This window comes from Taudactylus pleione, unplaced genomic scaffold (genome assembly GCF_031769625.1).
Source record: "Taudactylus pleione unplaced genomic scaffold, aTauple2 ptg000244l, whole genome shotgun sequence".
NCBI classification, from domain to species: domain Eukaryota; kingdom Metazoa; phylum Chordata; class Amphibia; order Anura; family Myobatrachidae; genus Taudactylus; species Taudactylus pleione.
This window is the reverse complement of record NW_028284646.1, coordinates 2785-29092: the sequence shown is the minus strand read 5'-3', so window position 1 is coordinate 29092 and position 26308 is coordinate 2785. Positions and strand designations below refer to the sequence as shown.

Sequence of the window (26308 nt, the reverse complement as noted above, 5' to 3'; positions counted from 1 at the left end):
ATCCAACTAGAGTTCTAACTGGAGCTGCTGCCAAGTCTCAATCCCTAGAGAGACGTGACTTACTGGTATATAAAGAAAAAAATACCAACGAGGAAACAAATATCATTCCCTTCATTACCACGTTCAATGCTCATGAAAACAAAATTAGAAATACTCTCACCAAACACTGGAAAATTATAATGATGGATCCGGTTCTAAAAGAAGCTCTTCCAAAGAAACCTCCTATTGTTTTTAAAAAAGCAAAAAACCTTAAAGATATACTTGCACCAAGTATGTTAAAGAATACAACTGCTCCAAAACATTTCATATCTGCCCAGGATGCTATAAGTGTGGAAAATGTATTGTCTGTAAATATATACACAGACAAAGAAGAACCTTTAATAACTCTTCAAATAACAAAAAATATCTAATTAAGCATCATCTTAACTGCAAGTACACATCAGTTATTTACCTTTTAGAGTGCACATGCAGCATTAAGTATGTAGGTAAGACTAAATGACCACTTAAATTGAGGATACAAGAACACATCCGGAATATCAGAAATAAAGTTGAGGGACACACGGTTTCAAGGTATTTTTTACAGCATCATAATTCTAATCCTGACGATCTAACTTTCAAGGCCATTGAACATGTACAAACTGGAGAGAGAGAAGGAGATCTGGCAAATAAATTATCTAGACGAGAAGTGTACTGGATCTTTGAACTTGATACCTTGATTCCACGAGGCTTCAATGGCAGCTACGAGATAGAACCTTTTTTGTGATTCAACATAGACGGTAATTTCAAAGTCTCATAGTTATCTACAGTCATACCTCGTTTTAAGTGCCTGATCTCATCTGATCTTGGAAGCTAAGCAACGTTGGGCCTGGTTAGTACCTGGATGGGGGACCTCTGGGGAATACCAGGTACTGTAGTCCCAGGTTGAGACTGAAAAATATTCCGTCATAATCTGAACACTTATTGACCAAGAACGCCTTATGAAATCAATCTCATCTGATAACCTCATTGGCCATTTGATGAATTTAAAGACGACTCAGGATCAGAAGGACCAACTGATATCATCTATATGGATTAATTTGAAGGAATCAACTAAAGGCCTTTAATGCTGGATTTTAGTACAAGGATTTTCCTCCAGAGATCCCACTATTTTGTAGTTTAATCGATGTGGAGAATATATATATATTTTTAAATAATTTTAAAAAATTTTACCTATTTAAAATATAAATTTATACCTGTATTTATAGAAATACTAATTATTATATTTCATGTTACTGTGCCTCCTTTTCCAATTTTTAGAAATTAGTAATATATGATATAATACCATCTTGGTTTTAATTATATCTGATAATTATTTATGTCTAAATTATTTTATTAGTATTTTTCGTGTCTTTAATTATTTAATATGTCTTTCATAATTCTGTGTATTTGATAACACCTATGTACAATGTAAAGTAACATACTAGCAGTACATGGGAATATTTATAAACCTGTACCCATAAACATAATAGTAATTTTATTTTTTATTATATTATGTAGGTACCAATAGATGTTTATACTTAAAATACAGTGAGACATCTCCAGCGAAAATCGTATGTTTGAAGGCTTAAATAGCCGCGATGTTGATATAAAGTGGAGTACCAAGATGTCCGCTGTCTGAAATCAAATGAAAGTGTAGCAATATGGCCGCTAGCAACATGATGATATCATCATGTATGGGCGGAAGTGACGCGAGAGGCTACACACAGCTGGGCGGATATGATATAGCAGACATCAGATGATGATCTACCACAGACAAGTGGTGAAGCACGAGTGCATGGGCGGAAGTGACGCGAGAGGCTGCATCAAGCAGGGCAGAAATGATGAAGCAGACATCATGTGACGACCAGGTTTACTCCGCCAAAAACACCGGAAAACGAGTTCTAGCATCCAAAATCATACACTGTGAAAGCAATTTACTTATATAAAGGAACTTTACCTTGGCTATGTATTAGTCATGATTTTTGAATTACTTTTTTTATTAGTAAAAACCGGAAGTGGTCATAATTAATTCTAAGCACCTCCCATTATCCTTATTTAAGGGGTATACATATCAGGTCCCTGACAGGAGTGTTACATCCCTTGAAGAAGTCCACCATATGGACGAAACGCGTTGGAGACTCCTGGTTCCAGCCTCACATGAACTTACCTATTTGTGATCCAGATAAGCCCTTCATCCCTTATCCCTACCCTTTTTAATTTTTATTTGCATTTCTCCATTTTAGATTAAATTATTGGTTGTACTGCCCTATGCGTTAGGGTCAGCTGTTATTTGTAATAAATTACCCTTTTTAATTTTTTTTAGATTTGTCATTCCTATAATATTATATGCACTTTATAACACTTTGAAATTATATTTATATATTTATTTGCATTTATTGCACATATTATCTCAGTCTTGCACATTTGCACATTATTTATTTATTTATTCTAATGGCTCCTTTAGCACTGTATCAAAGTATTTATTATTTTTTTATCAGCTTCACTTTCTCCATTTTAATTTTTTAACAAATCACCATTGTTATCACATTGCTGTAGAGCTGACACCTATACCATTAGGGAGTGCTTTTATCTTTGGTGCTTTATATTTATCTCCCTGTGATTTTTTATGAGTTTTGAATATTGATTTTATATATATATATATTATGTTTTTTTAGAAAGCAAAGTGTTCTTTTAGTTCATTGGTGCTGTAGTCTCTCATATATGCTCTATATATAAATATATATATATATATATATATATATATATATACACATATACACAGTATATATATATATATATATATATACACACAAATTATAAATATAGATAGATATATATACACACATGCCGCCTGAACTGTTCTTCGATACATATATATATATATATATATATATATATTATACATATATATATATATATATATATATATACTGTACACACATATATATATATATATATATATATATACACACACACCTTTTCTCTCTATTCACCTTGACAAAGGGGCGTGCAGCTCCGAAACATCGGTCAATCATGTGTGAGGAACACATTAAATGATTCTCCAAATCTACAAGTGCCGCAGTGTGTGCTATTTTTTACATTTATTTTCTGCGGGCACGGGAGTATTTCTACATATAGTCCAGCGGAGTGCCGGTCCAACGAGTGCTACTATATATACACACATATATATATATATATATATATACACACATCTTTTGTGCATATATATATATATACATGGTAAAGGCTCAGTAACTCTGGCTCCTGGGGGAGACTGACATCCAGGGAGAGTGTTTGAACTGACCTGTCACCGGGGGTCGGCGTTACTCCCTGCTCCCAAGCTGGAGTTACGGTTAGGTCTACACTCTACAACGAGGTGCTGCAGTGGTATGGAAGAGCTGGTGCCTGGGACAGCATCATGCACACTGCAACGTCATTCATATGCCCAGAGGACCAGGCCAAGTGACAGCGCAGAGGAAAGGGGGAGGTGTAGGGGCGTTTTAATCATTTTATTTTTTGCCTATTTGCGGAATGCGCTGGACGGGCAGCCAGAACATTTAGTTTGAGGGGCCCATTTTCTGCCCCTGAACCTCAGGGTCCCTCTGAACATCGGGGCCTGGGACAGGTGTACCCTTAGTACCTCCTTGTCACCAGGCCTGCATCTGTGTGCGACTGAGTCTGAATCTATAAAAAAAATAAAAAACAAATTTGCTCTTGTGAAATTACAGATCACTGGTCCGCAGTATTACATTCAATCATGTGAGTTTATAAACTATAAAAAATACAATAAGTAAGAACATGTCTTAAATTAGTAAAAATGTAAATAGTTTAAGTTTGTATATAATAGCACCGATGTGAAGATATATAAAGTCTTGTTGTGAAACAATAAATGTGGATAACCAGATGGAATTGAACCCTGGCTGCCAAGTTTCCTGGACCCATAATTGTGCCGGACTATGGAATCAGGTTGTAATCAACAGGAGGAATGGTGTCCACCAGTCCACTCACCGGCCAGGAGAAGGACCTATGCATTGGGACTGGGATTTTAAAGTGAATATCCTACCCGCTAGTAATGAATCTAATAGAGCGCCTAAACTCCAATAGAGACAATATACAATCTGCAACTCTTCGTTAGAATAATTATTATTTATTATTAATAGTATATTAAATCGTCCATGAAAAACTGGACCAATAATCCCAGATAAAAGACATATAAGCAACAATATTGCACAGATATAATAATATTTAGGAGTTTCATATGAAATAATTTCATGCAAAGTAACACATTTTAGCCAAATGTATCTCTTCTGTGCACATAGAACTTGTTGTATCTTTTCCTCCTTTCAATGTATCAAAAGCACTGCAATAGAGATTTTGCTCAGACAAATCCCTGAAGGTCTCACAGTCAATAGTACGGGTATATCCAGTGTTTGTATATATATATATATATATATATATATATATATATATATATATATATATATATAGGTCTCCACACTACCCTTTAAAGGAGTGAAATTGCAGGGGTAAATGAAGATATGTAGCTTGTAGCATAAATATGATGCAGACTGATGTAATAAACCTGATTGCTGTATAACACAGCTAGGAATCACTGTGTCCAGTCCATTGAGGATCCCTCTGAGGAAACTATCATCGATAGAGAAATGCGTTGAGGACTTGTGGGGTACACGCCTTTTTACCAGTTATCCACGCATATCTGCAAATTATAATTGGAACTAGCTCACTTCTCATTAACTGTCATTATCTCTAAAGAAGGAGCAGTGATTTCTACCTTGTTCCGAGCCCACAGTACAGCATGGAGTGTGCACTGGCACAGCGGCGCTGTGCTACAGAGCTCTGGGGAACAACGCGGCAAGCGGTGCTTCACATCATGCTGCAGAAGTGGAGAAAAGTGTGCTTTTCACTGGGTGACAATATCAGTAGCCCTATATATGAACAGCCTTGTATATATGGACTGGACACAAGGATTCCTAGCTGTATACAACAATACTTAAACAAACACAGTAGTGGTATCAATCCATATAGTGCTTTTTTAGGAAGATAAGTCAAATAAATTAATAGATAAATATGTTATTGATACAGTTCTCCAGATCACAGTCCTCAGCTCAATGTGATGATATTAGGTGTCAAGAACCCTGATTCTCCAAAGAAATAGTGCTTTTAAGTTTCTTAGTTTTCCATGACAGTTAACACACACTTCTAATTACATTGGTTTTATGGAGTTTCCTACAATGTTTTAGATTTTATATAGTTCGCTATAAATATATATTTCTGATATTATTTTTATGTATCTTTATGTATTTATTACCGCATTATAATTATTATCTTCCATTCAGTATTTATCTATAACAACAGACATAAGGATTTGCTAGTAGACAGCAGGGCTTAAATTAAGAGAAAAAAATCCCAGATGTATTAGGGCGGAAAAAATGTAGTCACTATAGATGAAGCCAGGTGCTGGCGGAAGTGACGTCACTATTGACGTTACAACACCCGGACAGCAGCGCCGATCTGGGATGAAGCCCATATGATGCACACAGGCTAGCATGGGCGGAAGGGAATCTAATCAGACCCTCCGAATGGGTGCATGTTACATCAACTCGGTAATGGAGTTAGAGTAAACGCCGGAATCATGAGGCAACGTGGGACATGAGTCAGCGGGGTTAATAGTGTAATAGTGTGAGGACATATGATGGATGCCTAGCAGTACCAATAGGAGGTATACTTAATGGACATAAATAATGTGTGTAAAACAATATATGTTTTTATATATAAGAGTAATATATAATGTGATAATTTGGATGCCTGTTTTTACATATATGTTATTATACTATTTAAAATGGTTATGAGATATGTTTACATAAGAAATTTGTTGATATATCTACAGCCGCACCGCACTGGACATGACCAATCTCATCTGATCTTGGAAGCTAAGCAGTGTCGGGCCTGGTTAGTACTTGGATGGGAGACCATCTGGGATGCCAGGTGCTTTAGATATAAGGATGTTTGATGAGGACATCCACAGGATTGACTGCCCTGGGAATAAATACCAGGAAGTACTGTTTGCTCCTCCACCTTCAAAAAGACCATTGTTGTGGTCCAAACATGTTGGAGAGGAGCTGATATTGACACTGCCAAGGTGGATAAGGAGATACCTAGAATTCAGATGGTGGAATGCCCAGGTAATAACTTCTATATACACCGCTGTTTTCGAGGTCTCAAAACCCTCTGGTAGGAGTCCATTTTACTCATTGTTATGCTGACCTTTATTTGTCATTTGAATAATCTCAGACTATCTTGTCAATAAAATGATTTTACACTATCCTACCTCCTCTCTATTCTTTTGCATGTTGGGAGTTATACTTCATGAGGAGGAGGAGGAGGAAGAGGATAAAATTGGGACTTTAAATAACTATTTAGTTGGAGAATCAGGGTTCTTGATACCTAATCTCATCACATTGAGTTGAGGACTGTGATCTGGAGAACTATCAACTGTATCAAGACCATCAAAATAGAATATAAAATCTGGGCACACAATATCAAAAATGCTGCTTGGTAAAAAATGTGGTCCCCACCACATATAAAGATATCAATACAATAATAACAAACCAAGCGCAAATTCTTTAGGGTACCAAACAGTCTTTATCAGATTCTGTGGATCTGGAATCTTCGTGGATCAATACCCAGGCTTCAAAGTCCACTCAAATAATGTCCACTTTTTTTTCAAATTCTTTATTTTGTACGGTCAGTCAAAACAAGAAAACAGAAAAATAAACATCAAAACTATGTCACCAACAGCAGGACAATAAATGATACAAATATCAGATATCTTTGCACAATCAAAAATAATTAAAAAACAGATTATAAGACAATCTATGAATAGTGACATCGGATATAAATTGGTGACCAAATTATTTATGCAGATAAGTACTTAAATGAAAGACAACAATCACAAGACTTAATGTCCACTTTTTAATGTTGTTCTTCCTCAGTTTTATTCCTTAAACAAGAAGAGAGAAACAGACCATGTGATAGATGTGAGTAGATATGAAAAAATTGCAATATCTCCACTTACATCTAAGTTTCTGATGTCTGTCCTCCCTCAATTTATCTTCAGAATTTGGACTATGTCCACAAATAGATCCTCTCCAATAAGCACAAGTTCCTCAAAATCAATTTTAAAAGAAATATTCCATAGTGTAATTCTTAATGATTTATTTACACATAACAGACAAATGCCTACATACCAAATGGGGCCTTTTGACCAAGGCAGGGAAAAAAATCATATAGCCAGTGTTCCTATAATCCGGATAAGGAGCACTTTGTATACCAACATAGGGCCTAAGTCTCCACCAGTCCCACTAACGCGTTTTGGCTCTCAGAGTTTTTCAAAGTTCACAAAACCACATTTATTAACCTTAAAGCAAGTAAAACAAAAAATACAAATTTTAAGAGGCACAGTGTGCCTAAGAAGCCACCCTGGACAAACCTACATATTTCCGCAAAATACCCACAACCTTTGTAATTTTCATTCATAAAATGAGCAAAATACACAAATTTGTGCGAAAATAAAAAAAAATAAGTACCTTCAAAAGTCAGACGAGTTTGGGCGCAATGAGCCTGAGAGACCAGGAAGGTCACTACTGCACTCCACGCAGGTGGGGGGAAAACTGACTAGGGGGGTTTCAAACAGCACCTAAAGATAGGAAGGTACTAGGAGGGGAAGGCCCTGCGCCCCCTTGCGGCGGAGAGGTGAGTGAAAACAGCTTTGTGGTGCCTGTCAGGCCAGCTGCGCCTGATGCAGGGTTAACTTATTTGACTTATCTTCCTAAAGAAGCACCTATATGAATTGATACCACTACTGTGTTTGTTTAAGTATTGTTATATAATACAGCTAGGAATCACTGTGTCCAGTCCATATATACAATGTTGTTCATATATAGGGCTACTGATATTCTTACCCAGTGAAAAGCACACTTTTCTCCACTTCTGCAGCATGATGTGAAGCATCGCTTGCCGCGTTGTTCCCCAGAGCTCTGTAGCACAGTTTCGCTGTGTCAGTGCACACTCCATGCTGTACTGTGGGCTCGGCACAAGGTAGAAATCACTGCTCCTTCTTTAGAGTTTAATGGCAGTTAATGAGAAGTGAGCTGGTTCCAATTATATTTTGCAGATATGCGTGGATAAGGGGTAAAAAGGAGTGTACCCCACAAGTCCTTAACGCGTTTCTCTATCGATGATAGTTTCCTCAGAGGGATCCTCAATGGACTGGACACAGTGATTCCTAGCTGTGTTATACAGCAATCAGGTTTATTACATCAGTCTGCATCATATTTATGCTACAAGCTACATATCTTCATGTACCCCTGCAATTTCACTCCTTTAAAGGGTAGTATGGAGATATCATATATATATATATATATATATATATATATATATATAGACTTTTCTTCCAAAAGAAGCACCTATATGAATTGATATCACAACTGTGTTTGTTTATGTATTATCTGAAGTATTGGTGAAACTTCTGGTTTCAATCTGTGCTGTTTGCTTTTGCATCGACTGAGGATTATACCTTTGTTCTACAAGTGACACTAGCTATCATATTGATATATTGTGGTTGATGGCACCTAAATAACTGGAACCCGCAAGCTGCTTCTATATTTGAAGATACGTCCAACTAAGAATCAGGCTTAGAGTGTGTAGCATTGAGACAGGGATCAAGACAGACCTGGAGTAGGATCCTCACATCAGCCCATCACAAAAGAGACATTGGGCCTTCATGCTGAGTCGCATACAAAAGCACACACATCAGTGTCTATTGACGGTAGCCTGTCTGCTAGTTTACTCAAATGCTGCTACAAACTCCTTCCCTTGTGTACCACCATTTGGCTGAATGTGCAAGGTCTGTGATGTCCACTTTTTGTGTCCGTGCACGCTGTAATGCTAGTTGGTGCGTCCTTATACGCCACCATCGGTCACACCATCGAAACTTTCTCCATCCCTGTATCAGTTGCAATTTCTCGGCCTGACAATATGACAATAGCGTCCAGGGCTTGTATCTGTGCATCCCTGAACGCAGCCGATTGCACTGACATGGTCACGACACTCCCATAATACAGTACGTCCACTAAATGGCCATTGCCAGCACTACTATCTGCCTCCCAGTCACCGCCCAGGAACGCCCCTAACTTCTCCTCCACATTTCTGGTAACATCTGAACTGACCTCAACAGCACCTCTGTGCATACACTCTGTGTAACACATGCACCATAGAGGTTTTCAGAAATGTTTGTCCTATGCACGAGTGCAAAAAAACACTCAACTACATAAACATCGGCATTGCCCGCGGATTGTGTGCGGCTCAGAATCAGGACCATGGTGGTCTCAGTTTTATGAACTACAGGCAATGTGGTATAGTTCTCTGTTACACAGAGGGGACATGTGTCTATATTCTTTTTTAATTCTCTCCTGCCTTTTGTTCTGGCTTTTATGAATAAATGTTCAATAGGCTGTATAGGTAACCTTAATTTAAAATGTTTTTTTACCAATTCAGAAATGATATTTAGGGGTCTATGTACTAAGCCTTGAAAATAGATAAAGTGGAGAGAGATAAAGTACCAACCAAGCAGCTCCCAACTCTAACTTTACAGGCTGTGTTTGAAAATACATAAGTTAGGAGCTGACTGGTTGGTACTTTATCTCCATCCACTTTATCTCTCTCCAAGGCTTAGTACATAGACCCCTTAGTCACACATGCAATCAGAATGTGTATAATGGCCTTCTATATATTGAAAAAACAATTATGGCTATTTTCTTTAAATACATTTGACTAGTTGTTGTTGTCTACTGGCTATTACTTTCTCTTAGTATTTTATTTCTCAGTTCCATGTTATTTCATATTTCATTCTCTTATATTAAGATAGTGTAACAAGTCTGTGCGCACTATAGTTAGAAATCTGCATGTGCTACAATTGAATACAAAAAGAAAAAGAGTAACTCACCTGTGGTACCCATTTTGAAGATACAAAACTAGTGACTTCTATAACTGGTAGACCTGCTTCTGAAAGTCGGTTGATTAATTCAATTTTTATATTGGTCGGTACAAAAGCCTATTACAAAATAAATTTTGTTTATTAGCATTATTTTTCACATAAACATGTCAATTAGCTTGTGAGAGCTACAGTATGTGCTGCAACTGCAATTACTTTATACAGTATATAGTCACATCATTTTATTTCATTTACATTATCTTATTTCTCCACATAATAATAAATATCTCGAAATATAACATCATAAAAACAAGTGTTTCACTAAGTAAATTTTTCTCACCATATCCAACAAGCCCTCTGGATGTTTCTAAACATACAACTCGCCTAATGTAAAAGTCAGAAAGTTTAAAACTCGCTGAAAATGTGGCAGAATAACTTGCAAAACAATAATCGGCCTTCAGGCCAGTGAGATTGCTGATATATCAAATCTTTGGGGTAAATTTACTAAAGTGAGAGTTTTTAGAAGTGGAGGTGTTGCCCATAGAAACCAATCAGATTCTAGCTATTATCTTCTAGAAGATGCTAATTAAATGTTAAGTAGTATCTGATTTGTTGCTATAGGGAACATCTTCACTACTACAAACTCTCACTTTAGTAAAATTACCCCTTGGACCTATTAGTGCACATATGTAACATATTAGAAGATATTTAAAAGATACAGTATATAAACCTGCTCAAATGCCATTTCCCTTGTGTGTGGTTATAGTCATGACTGTTATTGTGAATAATTTTGATCTATATATGTGCGACCTCTTCACTGAAGAGCAGCATAGTAGAGAGATGCAACATCACCATTATCAGCGCCACAAAGACTAAGAATGTGATAATCCTGATACCTTTTACATTGTAAAACTACATATTTTCTGGTTGTTAATATAATGTGTATTGGATGCGTTTTGTAACAAAACAATACTACACAATGTGTGTAGTTATACATTGTTTACTTGATCAAAAAGGTTATACTATAAAAAAAAAAATCAACTCAGTATAGAACTGTGTGAACTCATAAATATATACTGATCATTGCATCTTGCCATCAGATCTCTCTGACTAGCCCCATTTTACTCTTCTCCTGGACCTGACACTGGCCCTGACTCAGAGCGGCCGCTCGTTCGTTCTGACCGATGTTCGCACATCTGCGCATGCGTACGGATTTTAATACGCATGCGCGAACCAGTCAGTGCAGCCGAAAATCGTTTGTTCGCTATATAGCGAATGCCTGCTATTTTGAGTGACAGAAGGAGGCATATGTGGGTGGTAACAGGGGAAGGTGCTTGAAAACGGGGGTGTGGAATTAGATCGCAGGCGTGCTTAAAGGTCAAAACGGGCATTTTAAGGGAGTGCATAATTAATACAGCAGCGTCATTGACCACGTCACTTGGTTTTTTTTACGCCGAACTGCTCGCAAAATAGCGGTTGAAAAAACCAGCCACAAGAATAGCGAGCAGTTCATACGCTGTTCGATGTACTCGATTAATCTAATAAATAGCGGACATGACGTATGGTGCGAGCGGCAAGGGGGCATATTTTTCAAAATTACAACCGCAAGTTTTGCTCGCTCGTTCAGACTTAGAGGCGTGAACAGACCGCAATTAGCTAATGGTTCATTTGAATAGCCACCCCTTGTTTTAGAACGAACGACCGCAAATAGCGAGCGGCTCTGTATGAGGGCCACTGTGCCTAGGTAGGGTTGTACGAGCAGATGTTGTTGGTGTTGTTGCAGCAGATGTAGTTTCTGTCTCTGTTTAGCTGCTTGTAGTTGAAGAAGTAGGTTGGTGAACATTGCCTGGTTGATCCTTTTGAAGGCTTTATATAGCAACACAAATTTAATCATTCATAAATTGCTCTCTGCTTTTGTGGATAATGCGATGTGGTTGCAGTCTCCATCTGGCTGCTTGTAGTAAAGAAGTAGATTGTCCAACACTGCCTGGTTGACCTTTTTGAAGGTTGCATTTAGCAGCACATATTTGATCTGTCATGAGCTGCTGGTTAGTGTGGTAGATACTGTACGTATTGCCTGTCTCAGTTCCATTAGTCGCCTATTAATATATTCCAGAGTATTTGTATGTTTGGTTCTGGTGTATTAAGAAGCAATTGTGGCCCATGTGAGCTAGAGGAGATGGGTGCTTATGGCCCAGTTCCAACTGCTTTGCTCAAGCAAAAAAACAAAAGTAGCTTACAAAATACATCCAGACTGCTGCACATGGCAGATATTGTTGGTCATTGGGCATCTGTCTGAGGATTTTAATGCTGTTCCTCTGTGACTTCAGGTAAAGGTCCTTTGTTCTCTTCAGCAGGCTTATCAACCAAAGTGAGGAATGTATTCCACGTTTCCTCCACTGGCTGCACAGGTGACGGGTGTATAAGCATAGAAATCCTCTCTGTGTTGTGGTCGTTGAGATGGGACTTTGCGTCTCGTAGACCAACTTCATCAAAATGTTAGAATATACAATTGTACAATATTATTCCAAAAACATTGCAATTGCAATCCTAAAAAGTATGGCCAGGACAGCAGGGCCACAAAAAATAACATTATTAGGGGTAAATTTACTAATGTGGGAGTTTTTAGAAGAGAGTTTTAAAAGTGATCAGATTCCACTTAACATTTAACTAGCACCTTCTAGAAGATAATAGATAGAATCTGATTGGTTGCTATGGGCAACATCACTTTTAAAACTCACCTCTAAAAACTCTCACTTTAGTAAATTTACCCCTTAGTGTTTAGAAATGTTATCCTATATTATGTGAAGGTAAGGGATGCTACTTATGAACAACAAGCAAAATTATGTTTCAAATGTTGCTTGTTTTTGTAATTGTTACTAATTTTCTTAATGCACTTATATTGTGTTTATGGGAAATGGAACCTTTTTGTTTTAAGTAAATAATAGGTATTTTGCCAAAAAAACAATAATGCATCATTATCTGTGAAACAGTGTTTGTTACTCACCAGGAGTTATTGGACACAGTGGCTTATCTGTGTCCTACACATGAAGGCCAGGTAATAACTTGGGTGGTATAATCTGCCTGAGCTCTTCTTCATAGAAGAAGCTATCCAGTTGGAATGGTGGGCCTCTGCTGATCCATTCTGCTGCAGTTTGCTTCTAAGCCATCTTCTCCTTCAGTCTCCAATTTATGTCAGAAAAGCCCTTGTGGAAAATCTCAACATTCCATTTCATGTGACCAACGGAGTTCACTGCATCACCAACAACCATGACTCCTTTAAGAGTGCCCAGAATCATGTTACACACTGGTACTACACTATGCAACTGGGCACAATTCTTCTTGTAACTGAAATGAACATTGCGCCCTGACTTAGAGGAGAATCCAATTAGACTTACTGCTGGCTTTTAGCTCCCGGGTTAAAAGCTCAGAGCTATTCAATTAAGCTCTGAGAGTGGATTTGTATTCATACCTCACACCCTTCAAGCAAGGCCGGATTAAGCCCCACATGGGCCTGGAGCTGAAAATGTTCAAAGGCCTATACTGAGAAGGGAAAGAGCTGTGATCAGTGCTGTGTGAGTGTGTTCAGAGTCACCTTGGTGTGTACACCCCCTACACAATGAATACTAACTATATAGAAATAGAAAAACTATTTAAATACTTTAAATTTATGGCCAGTTAGGCAGCTGGTAATCATCCTGTCATGTTGATGGGCCTATTTTTATGTGGAGCTGTAGCTCCATCCACCCCATTGTTAATCTGGCCCTGCCTTCAAGGCTTAATTGAATAGCTCTAGGCACTTAACCTGAGAGCTAAAGGTAAGTCCCTCTGCTAACTGAATTCCCCTTTAGTCTTGCAAGGGGCACAATGACTTCCTGCCTCCTCCTCGCCCTCTGCCTCCTCAGCCCTCTCAACTAACTGTTGGGATACCCCTACATCCTCCTCCTAATTAACCTCTTCCCCCAACCTCCTGCCACTCTCCATTCTCCACCACACAAAAACAAAACAATTATCACAGAAAATTAAATACAAACATATACTTGCACTCACACAGAAATAAAACAGGATAGACAAACACAAAATACAAGGATCAAAAACTTAATAAAGTAAAACAAAGCTACACACACAAGAGCACAATTACATCTCATCAGTAATTGCAATAGAATTGTAGATGTATGCTGTATTGTTTTAATGTGGATGGCGAAATTTGCATCTCTGCCATCCACTTGTTATTCAGGAAATGACTCTCCAGACATTATTCAGCATAGCAATTTGCACACAGACCAATTACAGGTGTCAGAAGTCTGACTGCGATGGCACAAAATCTCCTAGACATAGATCTGATTTTCGACGTCACCAACACGGACACATTCCTCAAGTTCATGCTGATGATGAACCTGGATGTCATGTAGTTTGATGGTCTTTCCTCCAGGTGCATTTAGAAGCTCTGTGATGCAACACTCTGAGTTGACCTCTGCCAACAGTTGTCTCATGTTGTCCTGCATATTGGCCTTCTTCCTCCAAGGAACCGTCTTGTGACCACCAGTCTTTCTTTGCCTTTTGCAATGAATTGAAGCTCTTAGATAGCATAGTCAGCGATTTGTGATACTTTATGCCCTTCAAAGGTTTCCATGTTTAACAAGCCCCCCAGAAGCACCACGTGCATAAGGCCACCATACCACGGACTAAAGATGCCCTGTTTTGGTTGTCTCTGCCTCTTCTCCCTGCAATCTTTTACCAGCCCATCATGCCAAGGAACTGCTCACCCTCTGTGAGATTCCTGACCTACTTTGGTACATCATTCCTGCAGATCTCTTTGAATGGAGGGGAAAGGAGCACCTTTTCTTAGTGGATCCATATTTCGGTTAAATTGAGATACATTATCTTCCCGAACTGAGAAGTGTCACAGTCATTAACAAAATGAAAACACTCTTTTCTGCACATGGCATATAAAACAAGACAGGGCCAGATTAAGGTTTGCGGGGGCCCTGGGGAAACTATGTTGTGGGGGCCCCCACCAAGCAACATGGAGCCTCAGCAGGATCCCGCCTACCCTATGTGGGCAGGGGCAAATGCAGGATATTCCGGGGGGTTCTAACATAGATATATAACAATCCGTGGAAAATCGCACACCTCTTTTGTTATACGGTGGGTGAAGGGTAAATAATCATTCAAAAACAATGCTTGAACTGTGTCCAAGGAATCAGACAGCATAAACCAGCACACCTACTTTGTAGCAAAAAAAGAAATACATTTATTTCAATGAAAAAAAGGAGGCATATAGCTGCATTCCATCAGTTTGAATAGCATAGCATATTGATACTTATCATGCTTCTGTAAATATAGGCATGTTGATAGCTCCCAGCCCGACAGCTGTTTCGGTGTTGCCACCTTCCTCAAGGGTCAGCTATATCAACTGTAGCAACAAACCCCCTTAAATACCTAACACCAACAAAGTGAGTACACTCACCTGTGTGCACAACTGTGGCGCATCACCTCCCATCCGTCCGGACACCTCCCCCCGGAAGACAGACTCGCCGCAGTCACCCCATGATCCACATGGTTAGACGCAGCTCACCGCCAAACCGGAAGTGACGTGCTGGACACGGCGGAACTCTAGTGGCTTCCCAACCAACACCATTCATCCGCAGAGTTCCATCTAACAGGAAGTGGCAACCAAATCTCTAGCATCATAAAGCAATCCAAGCTTAGCTGCTAGCGTCCTATCTCCATAGCAACCAAGGGCACTCAAAACAAATAGCTGCCCTCCAGCACTATCCATTGGACGCCGCAGCAGCATATACCACCCAAAAAAATACATATATAGACCAGTTATACCCACCCCAATCACATTAATAACATACATAATACAAAACAATAAAGAAATATATACATCCTATACCCCATGTATTAATCCTCCTTATTACTATTTAGAGTCCCAATTCCAAAAAAAAATCCTATTGGGAAACATTTTAAAATTACTGACATAGAAATGGAGCAAGGATCTACAAAACTTGTAAACATAATACTCATAATATAATAATTTCAACCTTAACTGATGTGTATAAATGACCATCAATTCTAATGAATTAGGTGCACATTTTAGCAGAATGGATTAAGTTGAAAAAGCAATACATTGTACATGAACAAAACAAAAAAAAGATTATTATTCTTTTCTTCATATATTGATTCCTGCAGTCTCACTCAGAGCTTACAAAAATGATGAAAGAGTGAATTCCTCATTAAGACCCAAAGGGGACATTGAGTTCAATTTATAAATCCACTCACATTCGCGTTGCAGCAACAGTCTATGTCTGTCGCCACCTCTTCTTAATGGTGGTATTTGATCAATCGGCTTGAATACAAAATCCTTCATACTATGGCCATGTTGGACAAAATGCCTTGCTACAGGTGGTGTGCTGGTGTCAATTATAGTAGCTGCTTTTTTAATCGAGGACCTATGGAGCGCAATGCGTTCCTTGACCATACATATGGTCTTACCCACATAAAGTTTCTTACATGGACATACAATCAAGTAGATCACATATTTTGATTCACATGTTAACCGGTGTCGGAGCTGGTAACATATGCCCATAATGGGATGACGAAAAGATTCTCCCACCAGTAGATGACGACAATTAATACATCCGTCACATTTAAAGGCTCCCATCTTGGATGAGAGCCAATTCCCCCGTATACTGACCCTTGGAGTTATATCTGAGAAAGTAATATGTTCTCTCAAATTGGGGCTGCGTTTATAACAAAATAGCGGATTTTGTTGGCCAAATGGACCCACTATGGGATCACTCTGTAAGATGTACCAGTACTTAATGATTACTTTCCTCATCACCGTAGATGTGACTGAATATGTACTTGACATTATCATCCTCTCAGACTCATCCACTTTAATCTTGGGTATCAATAGGTCCTCTCTTTTTAGTTTCAGGCATTTTTGAATAGCCCCCTGTACCTTTTTAGCATCCCTGTCAATGAAGTTTTGACCCATTTCTTGTAGGGCCTTTGGGATCTTCTCAACATTAGAAGTGGTTCTTATGACCCTCACCATTTGCGAGTAGGGCAAACCTTTTTTCAAGGGTTGAGGATGGAAGCTACTGGCCAATAATAGTGTGTTCTTAGTCAATTTCTTAAAGATAGTTGTGGTAAATTCGCCTGCTTCAATCGTAACAAGCACGTCTAAAAATAAAATACTGTGTGGACTGCAGGAAAATGTAAACCTGATGGAAGCAGGTAAGGCATTTAAAGAATCAACAAAACTTTTCAACGCAAGGGCACTGCCCGTCCAAATCAAAAATAGATCGTCTATATAACGCAAATAGAATGCTATAAATTGAGAGTACAGCTGATTTGACCTAATGTGTTTGACCTCATAGTCATACATGTACAGATTTGCGTAAGCCGTGGCCATATTGGATCCCATGGCAGTACCCTTGTGCTGAATGTAAAACATATTGTCAAATAAAAAATAATTTTTATGTAAAATGATTTCCATAAGTTGAAAAAGGAATTCACTCGGTGGACCATTGTAGTGTGGGCTCATACCCACTACTCTTCTAATGGCTTCCATCCCTTCAACATTATCCATATTTATATATAAGCTGTTAACATCTAATGTTACAAGCAGACACTGTTCTTTAACATAATAGGGTGTTTGTTGTACAATCGGCTGCAAATAATAATCCACATATTGTGAAAGAGTTTGATTTAATGATCCCCTTGAGGAGACAGTAGGTCTACCCAGGGGGTTGCTAAGAGACTTATGAACTTTCGGCAGTATATACAAAAGTGGAATCTTAGGAAAATCCTGTATCAAGAACCCAGCAGTTTGTTCATCAATCCAACCATTAGAAATACCCATCTCTATTATGATGTCAATTTCATGTTTATATAAACCTGTGGGATCATAGGTAAGTTATTGGTAGCATGAGCCATCATTAAGTTGAGGTGAAACTTCATTAACATAATCTGACCGATTCATTATAACTACGCCTCCACCCTTGTCAGCTGGACGGATTATAATCTCAGGGTTATCTCTTAGGGTCTGTATAGCCTTAATTTCATCCTTATTCAAATTTTGATGAATTTTACCCTGCTTTTTTAATAAGGGTATGGTGTCCTTTTGACCAATCTAATAAAAGTTTCTATAGATTGTTGACAGGTGGATTAAAGGAACTCTTATTTCTAAATGGTGAAGCAGAATTAGTGATTTTTGGTTGTCTGGCAAAGAAATATTATAAACTTAATTGTCTATGGAAATGATATAATTCAGTTTCCCACCTAAAAGCATTCTGTTTATGTGTTTGTACAAACGATAAACCTTTTGACAACACAGACATTTCAGCTGTATTAGGTGTATAGTTAGATAGATTGAATAGCACTACCTCCTTGTTCCCCGTCGGGACTTCTCTGATTTTCCTTCTATGCCTGACCCCCCTTTGCCTGCAGGGTCTTTTCATTTGATCCTGCTGCGAGTGTACACTTTCTCTTTTAAAAAATGCCCTTTCTGTGTGACTGAATTATCTGAGTCACTCAACGATGTGTGTGACTCTATGTCAGTAAAGGTGTTATCAAATCTCCTCCTATTCATTGGACCCCTTCACCATGGTCGTCTGATTAACCAGCCAAGGATATACCCTCAGATCTTTTTTAATCCTCTTTTACTTTTTTGTATTTGGATTTTTAAAAGTTAGTAAATCAGACTTAAATGTTGCAATATTGTTCTCTAATTTGGACAGCCACTCAGTGATAGTGTCTGCTTTTACCATTGGTTTCACACACAGTAATTTCCTTTTTACAATTTTCAATGTTAGAGTTAACTTGCTGGATAATTAAATTCATAAGATTAAAACTACACTAATTTAGTATTTAACACCATTGTCTGCAGAATTGTTTATACATATGTGTGTGTTAGTGTATATGTAATATATACGCTTGCTACTAAGATATATATATATATATATATATATATATATATATTGTGACATAGTCAGATTAGGAGGTCGCTCTCCTGGGTAGGGGACTCCTTCCTTACACACACACACAGCAGCAGGGAAGCAGCACACCAGTCTGGAAGCGAGTACAAGCTGGTCGGTGCCAGTCTTTATTGTACAATGTCAGAAATAACATAGAGAAAAAATAAACATAAATCCTAGCCCTGTCGGGGCACTAACTTCACAGGTAGTTCCCTCACTACCAGAACCTGGCAGGGCCTAATGCCCTCGCCAGCAACAAAGCACAGCACAGTACTCACAGATAGGTTTTCCAAGTGTCTCTGAGCAAACTCCCTGTCTGCTCTCCCAGGTGAGACAATCAGCCCTAAACAAACTAGGCTTATATTGGCTACTCTCAGGTGGAACACTAACAATCCTGTTACCAGGCTGCGAGAACCAAAACCTGGAGTGGCCGTGGGTGGAGCCCTCCCTCTCCTCTCACCCACAACCCCCAGGTCCCAAACCGGCTTTTCAAAAAGCCGAAACTCAAGCCTGCTACACTGCAGACTTTCTCCTGGGAGTTTAAAACACAAAAGACAGGAATCAGGGACAAATGTACCTGCCACAGACCACTTTACCAGTGATCCTATCACATATCCCCCCCCTTTGTTTCGACCTGTGGGGCGGAACAACTGAAGCCCCCAAACAATGAACGCGTGACAATGTGTCAGCATTGGCCAGCTGGCTTCCTGGCCTGTGTTCCACTGAAAATGTAAAAGTTTGTAACGCCAAGAACCATCTTGTAATTCTTGCATTACTGTCCTTATTTTCAGACATCCACTTCAGAGGGGCATGGTCAGTGATCAATTTGAACTTTCTTCCGACCAAGTAGTACCTGAGAGCCTCTAACACCCACTTTATGGCCAACGCCTCCTTCTCCACTGTGGCATAGTTTCTCTCATGTACATTCAACTTTCTGCTAAGATAGAAAATAGGGTGTTCCTCACCCTCCTTGTTCTGGGACAGGACCGCTCCTATACCTACTTCTGATGCATCGGTTTGTACTATGAATTCCCTTTCAAAATTAGGAGTCATCAGGACTGGTTGGGAACACAACGCTACTTTCAACTCCTGAAAAGCTTTCTCTGCCTCAGGACTCCATTCTACCATGACTTTTTGTTTGCCTTTGGTCAGGTCAGTCAGTGGGACTGCCATGGTGGCAAAGTTGGGTATAAACCTCCTGTAGTACCCCGTAATTCCCAAGAAGGCTCTCACCTGCTTCTTATTCAGAGGCCGTGGCCAGTTTTGTATGGCATCAACTTTATTGAGCTGAGGCTTTACCAGGCCTCTGCCAATGGTGTATCCCAGATATTTTACTTCCTCCATGCCTAGACAACACTTTTTTGGGTTGGCTGTCAAACCTGCCTTATAGATGGAGTCCAACACTGCTTGTACCCTGGGTAAGTGAGACTGCCAATCAGGACTATGAATGACCACGTCATCCAGATAAGCAGCCGCATACCGTCTATGGGGCCTTAGAATCCTGTCCATCATTCTTTGGAAGGTAGCCGGTGCCCCATGTAGCCCGAAGGGCAACATCTTGTACTGAAACAAGCCCTCTGGCGCTGAAAAAGCTGTCTTTTGTTTGGCGCTCTCGGTTAACGGTACTTGCCAATACCCTTTGGTTAGGTCAAGAGTGGTTAAATACCTTGCCGTCCCTAGTCTCTCAATCAGTTCATCCTCTCTTGGCATCGGGTAGGCATCGAATTTTGAAACGCTGTTCAACTTTCGGAAGTCATTGCAGAAACGCACACTCCCGTCGGGCTTTGGAATCAACACAATGGGACTTGACCATTCACTATGTGATTCTTCAATAACCCCTAACTCTAGCATATTTTTAATTTCTTTCGACACCAATTCTCTTTGTGCTTCTGGTAACCTATAGGGCTTTAGATTAACTTTAACCCCTGGGTCAGTGATGATGTCATGTTTAATGACCGAGGTTTTCCCAGGTACGTCAGAGAACAGCACCCTATTTCTAATCAGAAACTCCTTGACCTCTTGTTGTTGAATTGCTGACAGGGTTTTTGCCACTGTCACTTCGGGAACTAAGGTCCCTGGACTTACTGGAGGGTCTCGGACGGCCGACAGTACCGTTCTATCTTTCCAGGGCTTTAACAGATTTATATGGTATATCTGTTCCGGCTTTTTTTTCCCCGGCTGGTAAACTTTGTAATTGACCTGCCCCACTCTTTCTAAGATTTCAAAGGGCCCTTGCCATATAGCCAAAAGTTTATTTTCCACAGTGGGAACCAATACTAACACTCTGTCCCCAGGAGCAAAGCTGCGTAACTGAGCATTGCGGTTGTATACCCTCTGCTGTGCCTGTTGAGCCTGTTCCAGGTGCTCTCTCACTATCGGCACTACCGCAGCAATTCTCTCCTGCATTTGAGAAACATACTCAATCACCGTTTTGTAAGGACTAGACTGCCCCTCCCATGTCTCTTTGGCAATGTCTAGTAACCCCCTTGGGTGTCTCCAATACAACAAGTCGAAGGGTGAAAACCTGGTGGAGGATTGGGGAACTTCTCTTATGGCCAACAATAAATACGGCAATAAGTAGTCCCAATCCCTACCATCCTTGTCGACCACTTTCCTAAGCATGTGTTTTAACGTCTTGTTAAACCTCTCGACAAGCCCATCGGTTTGGGGGTGATAAACCGAAGTTCTTAACTGTACGATTTTGAACAGGCGGCATAACTCTTTCATGACTTTGGACATAAACGGTGTACCCTGGTCAGTTAGTATCTCCTTAGGTATACCCAGCCTGCTAAAGACATGAACTAGCTCTCTGGCAATGGTCTTGGTTGACGTATTGCGCAACGGGATCGCTTCCGGGTACCTGGTAGCATAATCCATTATGACCAGAATATACTGGTGTCCCCTGGCAGACTTCATTAAGGGTCCAACCAAATCCATCGCTATTCTTTCAAACGGCACCTCTATGATAGGCAATGGAACTAGTGGACCCTTAAAATGTGGCCTGGGAGCATGATACTGACACTCAGGGCAGGATGCGCAAAAGTCAGATACCTCTTTATGAAGCCCGGTCCAGAAAAACCTCTGCATTATTCGCTCAATGGTTTTCTCTACCCCTAGATGGCCTGCCGTTATATGACCATGGGCCAGATCCAACACTGTTCTTCTGTAGGCTTTGGGAACTATTAGTTGTTCCACAACATCTTCCCCCTTCTTAGTCACCTGATATAACAAATCCTGACACATTGCCATGTGGGGATAGGACAAAGGACTATCAGGGTCTACGGGTTTACCATCAACTACTTTTACATTCTCCCTGGCTTTTACCAAAGTAGGGTCATTCAACTTCTCCACGGCAAAGACCTCTCTTCTGACCTCTAAATCAGGCAGATGATCACCTGGCCCAACAACACTTCCCACCTCAATGGGAGGCACATCAGTTGGCGGGCCACCGTCACGTTCTGCATTCTCTAGTTCGCCAACCATAGTAGAAAAAGGGAATAACTCTGACTCAGAAGAAACTCCCTCCTCCACTACATCGACAACTTTCTCAAATGGATCGGGGTTGTTCACCTCTGGAACAAAACGGCTTTCCCACAACTTCCAGAAGTGAGCAAAGTCTCTCCCCAATATTGCATCGTACACCAGACCATGCACCAAACCCACAGAAACTGTAGCAGAGCCACATGGTGTCTCGATGTTCACCTCGGCCGTAACATAATATCGAGTATCCCCATGTATGCAGGTCACACCAACAGTTTTCCCTGTATGCCTCAAGGGGTTCACCAGCTCAGCTTTTATAAGTGTCACCAAGCTACCAGAGTCTAACAGTGCCTCTACTCGGTTGCCATCTACAGTGAGTACACACATGTGCTTATCAGTCTCAGCCTGCCGGTCAGCCGTACAGGCTATCTGTGCAAAGAAAGACCCCCTGCGGTAGACATGAGCAGTATCACATTGCATAGGTTCAGTTGTAAGTGCACAAATAGCGGCAATATGGCCGAAGCCACCACATCGGAAACACTGAGTCATATTAATGTCTAGTCGTTTACGGGGCAAGAACCTTCCCGGCCTGGCAGGCCTGTCTCCAGGTTCAACACCCTCAGTCTTAGGTACATTCCACCGCCCAGCACCCTTCTCCCCTGGAACAGTCTTACCAGTGTCTCTGGGAGTTCGCCGGTGCGCCATCGGGGCTCGGTGGGGCATACTCATCAGCTCCTCAGCCGCCACGTACCTCTCCACCAGCTCGACCAACTGGTCCGTGGACTTAGGGTCTGCATGGCTCACCCACTTGCGCAGAGTCACAGGTAATGATCGCAGGTACCGGTCCATCACGACCCTTTCCACGATCTGTGGTCCCGTCAGCGTCTCGGGCTGTAGCCATTTTGAGGACAGATGGACGAGGTCATGCATCTGTGAACGTGGAGGCTTGTCCTTATGGAACTCCCAGCGGTGGACCCGTTGGGCACGAACAAAGGTGGTGACTCCCAAGCGAGTTAGGATCTCCTGTTTTAGTTTTTTATAGTCCTTGGCATCAGCCAGGCATAAGTCGAAATATGCTTTTTGTGGCACCCCAGACAAAAAAGGTGCCACCAGACTTGCCCACTGCTCCTTGGGCCAACTCTCCCTTTCGGGCGTTCTTTCAAATGCGGCGAGATAGGCCTCCACATCATCGCCCGAAGTCATGTTTTGGAGGAAGTGACTGGCTCGTACGGAGTGAGTGGTGGTGGGAGGACCAGTATTAACATCTCTGGGCCGGGCGACCAGGTGCTGTACCACCTCTTTTATGGCCTGGCAGGTTTCCTCGATGGCGACCTGTTGTTGCCTCTGGGCTGTCTCCAAGGCCAACAGTTGCACCCTGGTGGATTCCGGCTGAGCTCTGGTAGATTCCTGCTGAAGTTTGTTTGTCTCCTGCTGAGCTGCTGTAGCCTGGAGCAAGGCCTTAATAATGTCCTCCATTTTGTCCTGGGGTGTAGGTTGGAAGCTGAACCTTGCCTCTCTGAGCATTGGCTGACGCCTCCTCTATGGGACTCCAAAGACACAGCGTTATTTCCACACTTACAAATTGGGTGTCTGTCCCTTTAATTTTTAAATGGAAAGTTTTCCTCTTGCCGCAACTTCAGTGTGTGTGGTTGCCTGCATTCTCCACCATATTGTGACACAGTCAGATTAGGAGGTCCCTCTCCTGGGTAGGGGACTCCTTCCTTACACACACACACAGCAGCAGGGAAGCAGCACACCAGTCTGGATGCAAGTACAAGCTGGTCGGCGCCAGTCTTTATTGTACAATGTCAGAAATAACATAAATAAAACATAAACATAAATCCTAGCCCTGTCGGGGCACTAACTTCACAGGTAGTTCCCTCACTACCAGAACCTGGCAGGGCCTAATGCCCTCGCCAGCAACAAAACACAGCACAGTACTCACAGATAGGTTTTCCAAGTGTCTCTGAGCAAACTCCCTGTCTGCTCTCCCAGGTGAGACAATCAGCCCTAAACAAGCTAGGCTTATATTGGCCACTCTCAGGTGGAAAACTAACAATCCTGTTACCAGGCTGCGAGAACCAAAACCTGGAGTGGCCGTGGGTGGAGCCCTCCCTCTTCTCTCACCCACAACCCCCAGGTCCCAAACCGGCTTTTCAAAAAGCCGAAACTCAAGCCTGCTACACTGCAGACTTTCTCCTGGGAGTTTAAAACACAAAAGACAGGAATCTGGGACAAATGTACCTGCCACAGACCACTTTACCAGTGATCCTATCACAATATATATATATATATATATATATTTTAGAAAGAAAACCGCACAACACCAAGTATATTGTACCAGGTGCTAGGCCAAAAAAATGCAATATTACAGACCGTCCATTTGTAGATCCACCAGGGACTCAGACAAAGACGAGGCCAGCACTCAAATAATCATATTCCACCAATGGATTTAATCAGATTATCCAATAAAAGGATCTCATAGCGACACTGATGTGAGCAGCATATATAGCATCTTGAGCATATCATACATGGCAATAGTCACAATAATCACGAGTGTCAGCATCACAGGGATCCATCTCCCAGTGCCTAATCCCGACAGCTGTTTCGGTCTTTATGGATCCCTGTGATGCTGACACTCGTGATTATTGTGACTATTGCCATGTATGATATGTTCAAGATGCTATATATGCTGCTCACATCAGTGTCGCTATGAGATCCTTTTATTGGGTAATTTGAGTAAATCCATTGATGGAATACGATTATTTGAGTGCTGGCCTCGTCTTTGTCTCAGCCCCTGGTGGATCTACAGATGGACGGTCTGTAAAATATATATATATATATATCTATATAGAAAATTTCGTGGATCGGCACTCGCATATACAGTGTTTCATCAACTCCGGTGCCCTCCGCATAAATCCATACAGCAGAAACAGCAAACAAACGGCGGCACTCGGAGACTTTCATGAAAAAGTAAGTGTATTTATATATCCATAACAGGCACCCTTACTTTTTCATGAAAGTCTCCGAGTGCCGCCGTTTGTTTGCTGTTTCTGCTATATATATATATATATATATATATATATGTGTATGTGTGTGTGTGCATGTTTAACATTTAAGCATAAAATATATTGTTGTATTCCCATAAACTGGTATACTGTTTCGGTAATGTCTTCTCAAAGCTCAAAGTAGAGCTTTAGGATATTCACTAGGGACGTGTGTGTGCATATGTACTGTATATATAAGTAAATACTGTATGCATGTGTATATACTGTACATAATATGTATATATTTTCATTATTATTTTTAATATTACCTTTTCATTTTGCAAGCCATCTCTTGGTCCAACTTCTACTATTTTAACATGTTGCGGGAGACCAGTCACATGCGACTCCTACAGCACAAAAGATTTTATAAATATATAAATAATAACTTGCATAAATAAGTAATATAAGTATATATTCCACATACAGAAACTGTGTTTCTAATATGCACAATACTCTATATTTTACAGTAATTGTATCCATTAGTTGCATGATTGTGATCTCATCCTCTTATATTTTTGTCTGTTAATGTCCAAACTTGTTTTAATGTTGTGTTTGTTCTATATTACAAAATGCCATGTATATACAGTATAATTAACAGTTAATAATAAATAGCAACAATAATAACAAAGGTATTCTGATATACTGTAGGTTTTAAAACCAAATTTTAATGCAACTTATATTTAAAATTCATTGGTTTGTTTTGTCTGTCCGGTTATGCACCGATTGGGATGAGACCAATGCGAGGTGGTCCAGTTGATCCT

At 40.3% G+C, this 26308-nt stretch overlaps 1 protein-coding gene and 2 pseudogenes across 2 annotated transcripts in view; 2 read left to right on the top strand and 1 right to left on the bottom strand.

The window, feature by feature from the left end:
* HMGCLL1 (3-hydroxy-3-methylglutaryl-CoA lyase like 1) overlaps window positions 1-25890 on the bottom strand; it is a 142093-nt gene extending 116203 nt beyond the window's left edge. The window contains exons 1-2 of one of the 2 annotated variants that reach the window (XM_088479742.1): window positions 25817-25890; window positions 10043-10150 (exon numbers count right to left, since the gene is read on the bottom strand). The gene's annotated coding sequence lies outside the window, so the exon portion shown is untranslated. Of the gene's footprint in view, window positions 1-10042; window positions 10151-25816 lie in introns of those variants that run through there. The other variant, XM_088479741.1, reaches the window with a different exon arrangement.
* Window positions 799-917, top strand: LOC148516621 (5S ribosomal RNA; annotated as a pseudogene).
* LOC148516620 (5S ribosomal RNA) lies at window positions 5919-6036 on the top strand (annotated as a pseudogene).
* Window positions 25891-26308: the final 418 nt, after the last annotated feature.